This window comes from Ipomoea nil, unplaced genomic scaffold, assembly GCF_001879475.1.
Source record: "Ipomoea nil cultivar Tokyo-kokei standard unplaced genomic scaffold, Asagao_1.1 scaffold3151, whole genome shotgun sequence".
In the NCBI taxonomy this organism is placed as follows: domain Eukaryota; kingdom Viridiplantae; phylum Streptophyta; class Magnoliopsida; order Solanales; family Convolvulaceae; genus Ipomoea; species Ipomoea nil.
Window position 1 is genome coordinate 1 of NW_017619579.1, and position 9,304 is coordinate 9,304.

Genomic DNA, 9,304 nt, shown 5'->3' on the forward strand with positions numbered 1-9,304 from the left:
TCCGGGTCCTCTCGAACCAGCATCTTCCAACCTGGTGCTCTCACTTCTCGGACTAGTACAGGTCCAAACCAAAGCCAAAGCTCCAAAAGTCTAAGGATAAGTTCCTTCTCTATGGAAGAAAGAGAGTCCCTAGGAAGCTACTGTAAAGTGGCCGTAGGCGGTGAGCCAGTGCCAGTGTTGAAGTCTAAGATTCAAAAGCAAAGCTGCTTTCTCAGGTTCAAAGAAGGCGAAGCTGTTCAAATTTCCTACTGAAATAGGCAAGCAACGACTTTTGGTCGACTTAAGCCAACTATACTTATTGCTTCGTCTTATGCTTTTGCTATCTGTCTTTCCATCCAACTTTGTTGTTCGCTTTGGGACCTGTTCCACCTTCAGTTTGGGATCTTAGGTTTGTGGGCCTTCTCCTTTGAATTGGCACTAGACTGAAACTAGTCAACTGAGCTATATCAGGGACTTAGCCTTCGACAGGACTGGAATCTTCACATATAAATATGCCTCGAGAGTCGAACTCGAGCACTTCTTACGAAGGCACTTCGTAAGAAGTGGATACCAACTTGGTGTTGAGTTATCTTTTTTGTTACAGTTACGAACGATGGGGAAGGGAAGGCGATGAAATCGTTTATTTGTTTGAAAGACGAAGGAAAGGTTTCACACCCTTAAAAGCAGTAATTCATATGATTTTTTAAATACAAAATTTAAAGTGAACAAATAGAATTATATAAAATTAGAAATTACCTTGAATATTTGATTATTGAAATTCTGGAGACCTGGATTTATGGACTCCGGCGAACGGCGACTCCGGCGACCGGCGACTCGACTCCGGCGTGAGGCGGTGAGCGGCGACCTGCGATTTACGGTTCGCGATTAAGGACGAGCCATCAGTTCGAGTCTTCGAGAGAGGGCTGCGAGCCCGCGATTGCGATTGAGAGACAGAGGGAGGCAGAGAGGGCTGCGGTTGCGCCTGCATTTAAGGTTCCGAGTCTTTGAGCGATTGAGAGACAGAGGGTTTACTGGTTTGGTTTAGGCGAATAGGGCCAATAGGGCAATACGTGATTACTGGTTTTGGCCCTTTTGTATAATTATAATACATACTAGCATTTTGTACGCGCATCGCGCGAAACTTATGTCTAATATTAAAATATTTGTAAGTAACCAAATTTACAAAATTAGTTAAAATTATGTTTTGCAATTTCTTAAAGCGGTGATACTTTTGAATTATCATTGATGGGGTGAGGACCCCGGCCCAAGAGATAGGGGCCCAAAGAAAATAGATAGGAGAACTGGGCCAGAGTCGAGAGGAGCCCGAAGAGCAATTGGCCGAGTCCGGGAGTCGGCCCAGGCCCAAGCACGGGCCCAGTTCAGAGCTGCTAAGAGGAGTCCAGTAGGAGCTTAGGCCGAGACAAGGAGTCGACCGAGGCCCAAGCCCAGGAAAGGACTCGGCTCAAGGAGCCGTTGAGAGCATTGAAGAGGTTCGTTTAAAAGGGAGCCGTTAAGACATTGAAAGCAGGACTCGGTCAGGCCGTTACAAGCCTGGGAGAGCCGTTGGTCGACCGAGTAATGGCGTCCAACGGCTCCGTATCTTAATTAGCCTTGAAGTCGGCCATTAAAGGCCTTCAAGTCGGTAGAGGAGGAGCCACTATATAAAGGCTCCTCCATTCTTGTAAAAGGACAGACGATTGAACACCCAGAGGGGGAGAATACCAAAAAGGTTCCGAGTACTCGCATTATCTCCGAGATAGGCATACATTTTACTGAAAGGTGCACCCACCAGCCAAAGGTTGAGTTGGACCTCCCGAAGAGGAGGAGGCTCAGTGGCGTCAGAAGCCGGTTATCAACATGATAGTCGGCGGGCCGGAAGGTGGTGACTCAACGAACACCAGAAAAGCCTGGGCCCGCCAGTTATACGTCGGAACGGTGTACTGGCGCGAGGAGAACCCTAAAAAGGTGTGTCGAGAGCCCATTGTGTTTACCGACCGAGATTTACCAGCCGGTGAAACACCGCATCGAGATGCGTTGGTTATAGCTATGGACATCAATGGCGTTGTCGTTCGACGAATCCTGGTAGACACCGGGAAGCAGCGTCAATGTGCTGTACTAGAAACCTTCATCAAAATGGGAATGACTCGGGAACAGCTGAGTCCTGTCAAAACTCCCCTCGCCGGTTTCACAGGGGACTCGGTGGAGGCGGAAAGGATCGATCACACTTCCAGTTGAGATCGGCAGTTACCCAGACGTACAGAGACTCAGCATGAAGTTCATTGTGGTGAATCTGGCCTGTTCGCATAACGCTATACTCGGCCGACCGGGTCTCGAGGATCTAGGAGCGTTGATTTCAATTGAGCATCTTTGTTTAAAATTCCTCACGGCCAAACGGAATAGGCACGGTGCGCTGTGACCGTAAGGTCGCCCGCGACTGCTACCTACAGGCATGTAAGGGGATGGGGCAAACGCGAGATACAGGTCCATGAGATCACCGAGAGGCCCCCAAAAAGGACGATAATACCACGTCCGGAGCCTGCCGTCGAGTTGGAAGAAGTCGAGATCGACTCCACGCAGCCGGACCGACGAGTCCGAATTGGAGTCGGCCTCCCCGAGGAAGTAAAGGAAGAAATTATAAAGGTGCTCCGGGAACACCGGATGGTCTTCGCCTGGTGCCCGGAGGACATGCCAGGCGTCGACCGATCGATAATATCGGCACAGACTCGCTGTGGATCCCGGGCATCGACCGGTTGTGCAGAAAGAAGCGATACCTGGCCAACGACCAAAGAGAATTTGTGGAAGAAGGAAGTGAGCACGCTACTCGCAGCCGGACACGTCCGCGAAGTTAAGTACCCGGAGTGGTTGGCGAATGTGGTCCTTGTACCCAAGCCCCCGGCGTGGCGGATGTGCGTGGATTACACCGACCTTAATAAGGCCTGCCCAAAAGATCCGTTCCCTTACCTCGGATCGATCAACTGGTCGACGAGACGGCGGGGTCGGCGCTGTTGAGCTTTATGGACGCCTTTAGGGGGTACCATAAGATATTCATGCACTCGGCGGACGAAGAAAAGACCGCGTTTCTGACACCGGACGGAGTTTATTGTTACCGAGTCATGCCATTTGGCCTCAAGAACGCCGGAGCCACGTATACCCGAATGGTGGCCCGATTGTTTCAGCACCTGTTGGGAAAATCGATGGCCGCGTACGTCGACGACATGCTCGTCAAGAGCCGAGAGGAGAGCAAACACGCAGAAGACTTGGCCGACTGCTTCAAAGTAATGTTAAGGTACAACCTCCGGCTGAACCCTAAGAAATGCGCGTTCGCCGTGCAAGGTGGAAAGTTCCTGGGTTACATGGTCACCAAGCGAGGTATCGAGCCTAACCCTGAGAAAGTACAGGCCATCGTCGACATGCAGCCTCCCAGCACTATAAAAGACCTGCAACGGCTGACCGGCCGATTGGCCGCCCTTAGCCGCTTCCTAAGCAAGGCGGCAGATAAGACCGTGCCCTTCTTCGAAGCCATGAAGAAGAAGGAAGGATTCGCTTGGACCCCGGAGTGCCAGCAGTCGTTTGAAGAATTGAAACAATACCTCTCGACACCCCCGGTATTGTCTACCCCCCAGGCGGGCGAGCCCTTGTTTCTGTACTTAGCCGCCTCTTGCAAGGCGGTGAGTTCGGTGTTGGTCCGAGAGGAAGAGCGAGTCCAGCACCCGGTTTACTACGTAAGCCGGTCTCTGAAGGCTGCCGAGTCAAGGTATACCGCCTTGGAAAAAATTGTATACGCGTTGGTGATTACCGTGCGCAAGTTGGCGCCCTACTTCCAAGCGCACACCGTTCGAGTACTGACAGACCAGCCTCTCGGAAGAGTTTTGCGAAACCCATCGTCATCCGGCCGCCTGGTAAAATGGGCCGTAGAACTAACCCAATACGGGATTGAATACCAGCCCCGGCCTTCTATAAAGGGTCAGGCCTTGGCCGATTTTTTGGTCGAATGCACCGCGAGTGAGGAAGAAAAGGAACGCGCCGTGGAGAGCTGCCTAGGCGAATGGTGGGAAATGCATGCGGACGGAGCATCGAGTCGACAGCACTGCGGAGGAGGTGTTGTGCTCATCACCCCCGAAGGATTCCGACTGTATTATGCCCTGAGCTATCTGTTCCAAGCCTCCAACAACGAGGCCGAGTACGAAGCTGTGTTAAACGGCCTCCGAATCGCCAGGGCCTTAGGGGTCGAGAGGTTACGAGTCAAGACTGACTCTAAGTTAGTAGTCGGGCAAATCTTAGGCACATGCGAGGCAAAGAATGCCCGGATGACTCTATATAGATTCAAGTGCATAAAGTGAATAAATCCATCTCTTCCATTTGTAATCCGGTGTGAGATATTCATAATTTCATATCAAGAATTGTCACAGACTAGCTACCAGTTATAAAGAATTAAAGATGCAAATTATTTACTTTTCATCCTTGTGATTTTCATAAAATATGATGTCTCAGTTTACCAAATGAAAGTTTCCCTGCCTTATACAATTTTTGTAAATCATAAAATGGAGAGACATCTCCCCGTGTTTGACCTTAACAAATATGTGAAAAGTTTCCCCTGCTCATCTGTTAGACTGTAGACTACCATTTGAATAAACCATTCCGCAGTCTTCTTCATTACTTTCACTTTAATTTGATTTTATTATTACCCTGTATACATGTGTTTTCTTTTTTCTTTTTCTCAAACTTCATATTAATTATATTTTTCATAAACACTTGTAATTCTTTATAAGATAGTATCTATTCTATAAATCTATACTTGTAACGACTTTTATTATTTACATGATAATTAACTCATATTAATTAGTTTATTATAAATTTATATTCTTAAACTATAACTAGTTAAGTCTTTATTAAAGATCAGTGAAGACTGAACATTCAACAAATCAAACAACAACAATAAATCAAACAACAAATAATCAAACTAGACTTAAGGTGTGTGTGTTTTGTTCTACAGTCAACCACATGAGCAGTTAGATAAGAATGCAATTTGAAAAGGCATAAAAAAACATCAATATCTTCTGCTTTCACCAGTGAAGCACATCAAAATCATAACAATAGCAACCACATTTTTTTATAAGCAACAGGAAAGCAAAGCAAAAACACACATAATTTGGGGGAAAAAAAAGGAAAGGAAAGACAGCGTTATCACTAATTTCAGACGCTGCCTGACCTGCTGTTACGGTGGCTGTTGAACGCTGGTGAGTGGGCTGCCGGCTGTGACAGGGCTGGTCGTGGTTGGCAGTCGTGGTCAGCGGTCGGCGGAAGCTTCAATCCGCAGAATTGAATTAGGCTGAATGGGGAAGCGTCTCTGTCTCATTTGGAGTCTCAGCTTCTTTTATTAATTTTAGTAAATAAGGGCTGAAATAAAATAAATTCCCTCGTTAATTAAAAAATAAAATAAAATAAAATAAACAAAAACAAAATTAAAAAATAAATTCCCTAATGAGACGCTGTTTAAAGAGTGGGGAGAAATAAAATTTAAAAAATAAATCGTGACGGAATAAATTTTGTCGTTAATTCCGTCGAAATATTTACTAAACTAGTATTGTACCCGTGCGATGCACGGATAAGACTTATACAGTAGTAATAAGATTATTTTTCTCATATGATTGAAAATTATTATTCTCTGAAAGGGAAAAGGACATAAAAATAAATTTAGACAAATGAGGACACACAAATAACCAACATATGCACACAACCAATTACAAAATAAACAAACAAATTAACAATGGTTAGAATATAACTCTCTAAAAAAATTAATTAATATTTATAACAATTACAATTATACATAAACATGTCATGTACATATATATATATATATATATATATATATATATATATATATATATATATATATATATATATATATATATATATATATACACACACACACACACACACAAACAAACAATATATATCATAGTGTATTAGCCTAGCTAAGGGTTATCTCAAAAATTCTCAAAAATAAAAGAAAAAAAGAAAAGGGCCAACTGCCAGCCCAACTCTATTTAAGTCAAATCATTATTGTATGGACCATATTTTGTATACAATAAAATAATGTACATTTAGTACACAAATAATGTACTTTTAGTATATTAAAAATGTACTTTGTATTCATGAAAAGTACATTATTTAAAAACTAAAAGTACATTATTTTATATAATGTACATTCAGTACACAAATAATGTACTTTTAGTACATTAAAAATATATTTTCTTTTATGGTCCATACAACACTACGTGGACCATGGTCCACACAATAATTTGCCTATTTAAGTTATTTACATATAACTAAGCCAAATATACTGAGCCCATTCCATATACCCGATCTAGACCACTTCCTACCCCTCCCCTTATCAGTTCTGACTCTCCCGAACGGGAAACTACAGACCACTACCTAGGGGTGAGCATCGGTCGGTTACGGTTAATAACCGACCGATAACCGAAAAAATAACGGTGTTTTTTTAACCTATGTAACTGACCGAACATACACATATAACCGACTGAAACCGATTATGTCGGTTTTGGTCGGTTATTTCGGTAACCGAAAAACCGAGAGTGAACTTCATAATTTCATATTTTCATGCTTCATAGTCTTCACAATAAATGGTTTATACTAATAAATGGTTATCTAACTTACCATGAACTTCATAGTCTTCACAAAACATACTAAATAAACAAACAATATGAACTTCATGGTCTTCAAAATTCACAAGTCATAGCCATACGCCCATACAACCATACTGCTTACTGCCAATCTACTTATCTGCCATAGTTCATTATTAAAAAAAAAAAAAAAAATAAGCATGCTTCCACATACTGCCAATCTAAAATTAAAAAAAGAATTTAATACTAAAATTAAAAGGTGAAATAATGAAACAGTGAATGAACTAACATTAGTATGTACTTAATAAACTAACATTTAATAAACTAACATTAGTGTCCTTTCAAAAAAAAAAAAAACTAACATTAGTGTGTGCTGAAATAAACTAACAGTGAATAAACTAACATTGTGAATTAGTGTGTACTTAATTCAATAAACTAAATTACTTAAACATATTCTAGAATAAACTAACATATTATATGAATTAACCAGAGTTAATAACACAGAGTTATGAACTAACATATTCGTATGAAGTTATGAACTAACACACTAAGTCAGTAACACTAACACATAATCACAGATACAACACAGTTTATTTCAATTGATTTGTAGTTTTTTTCGTTCTTTCTATTCGAGATTGGGTTAGTGTTCTGCTACGCCTCTCGGTAAAGACTTCCTAGTTAGCGCTCCGTCGGTCCTTCAAATCAATTATATTGGGAGGTCTAACGAGTGAAAATGGTTCACAGTCCGACTGCTAATTCAAGTTACCTTTCAAAGAGACGAGATTCCGCATCAACTTATTTCGGGATGAAGACATGTCGGCCTTACGACTGCGAATGAAAGTCTTCCTAGCACAGAAAGGAAATGATGATTTACCCAAGTCCTTTGCTAAAACTTCTTGCTTATGCTTTCATTTTGTCATCGAGAGTAGGTTGGTGTGCAGTATACCTATTGGCTGGATGGATTGAATATATATATTCATCAATAAAGTTGCTTTGACGAGAAAGAGCCCTGAGTCCAACTCTCGCTCAGTAAGAATACAAGCCCGAAACAGCCTCCAACCCCTAATTATACGCCGACCCGCTTGACTTTTTGACTTAAGGAAATACGCAGCTAGACTTTGCCAGCTTTCCGGCTTAGACTGATTTAGTGAAGTATGCCAATTAAGATTGCCTTGCTTGGACTCTGCCTCTTTGGACTCACTAGCCTAAGGCTTAGCCAAGACTAATTTTTCCGTTGATAGAAATTTCCACCTTGCCGCTGATTTTGGGATTGAGCTCTACCAAGTAAGGTTACCTCTGAAGTTTGAGAACCAGCTGGAACTTGGATTGCTGAGGCTGTCTAATAAACTATTATAGACAGGATAGGATATTAATACTATCAAAGAAGATGAACTTGCGGGTAATATACTCTAAGACTGACTGACTGGCTTCGAATGAGGCTTTGAAGAAAGAGATAGAGGTTCTCAAGAGCGGATCTTCAAGAGCAAAGACCGGAGAACTCTAAGAGCTGATTTGTCTCAATTAGGCTTTTGACGGCGTAGAGAAAGATATTATTTTTATTGAGGGGATTCCTCTCTACTAGAATAAGGGAGAAGATCTACAACCTAGCAAACTAGCCTCCTTCTTACTAGCATTCTTCCGGGTCCTCTCGAACCAGCATCTTCCAACCTGGTGCTCTCACTTCTCGGACTAGTACAGGTCCAAACCAAAGCCAAAGCTCCAAAAGTCTAAGGATAAGTTCCTTCTCTATGGAAGAAAGAGAGTCCCTAGGAAGCTACTGTAAAGTGGCCGTAGGCGGTGAGCCAGTGCCAGTGGTTGAAGTCTAAGATTCAAAAGCAAAGCTGCTTTCTCAGGTTCAAAGAAGGCGAAGCTGTTCAAATTTCCTACTGAAATAGGCAAGCAACGACTTTTGGTCGACTTAAGCCAACTATACTTATTGCTTCGTCTTATGCTTTTGCTATCTGTCTTTCCATCCAACTTTGTTGTTCGCTTTGGGACCTGTTCCACCTTCAGTTTGGGATCTTAGGTTTGTGGGCCTTCTCCTTTGAATTGGCACTAGACTGAAACTAGTCAACTGAGCTATATCAGGGACTTAGCCTTCGACAGGACTGGAATCTTCGACATATAAATATGCCTCGAGAGTCGAACTCGAGCACTTCTTACGAAGGCACTTCGTAAGAAGTGGATACCAACTTGGTGTTGAGTTATCTTTTTTGTTACAGTTACGAACGATGGGGAAGGGAAGGCGATGAAATCGTTTATTTGTTTGAAAGACGAAGGAAAGGTTTCACACCCTTAAAAGCAGTAATTCATATGATTTTTTTAAATACAAAATTTAAAGTGAACAAATAGAATTATATAAAATTAGAAATTACCTTGAATATTTGATTATTGAAATTCTGGAGACCTGGATTTATGGACTCCGGCGAACGGCGACTCCGGCGACTCCGGCGACCGGCGACTCGACTCCGGCGTGAGGCGGTGAGCGGCGACCTGCGATTTACGGTTCGCGGATTAAGGACGAGCCATCAGTTCGAGTCTTCGAGAGAGGGCTGCGAGCCCGCGATTGCGATTGAGAGACAGAGGGAGGCAGAGAGGGCTGCGGTTGCGCCTGCATTTAAGGTTCCGAGTCTTTGAGCGATTGAGAGACAGAGGGTTTACTGGTTTGGTTTAGGCGAATA

General features: G+C 42.9%; 1 long non-coding RNA gene across 1 annotated transcript; it reads right to left on the reverse strand.

Annotated features, from left to right (window-relative positions):
* Window positions 1-5,151: 5,151 nt before the first annotated feature.
* On the reverse strand, window positions 5,152-9,072 carry LOC109167386. Its single transcript, XR_002051836.1, has 3 exons — window positions 8,999-9,072; window positions 6,658-6,783; window positions 5,152-5,376 (listed from the first exon to the last, which is right to left on the reverse strand). It is a non-coding gene; the product is annotated as an uncharacterized LOC109167386 (long non-coding RNA).
* Window positions 9,073-9,304: the final 232 nt, after the last annotated feature.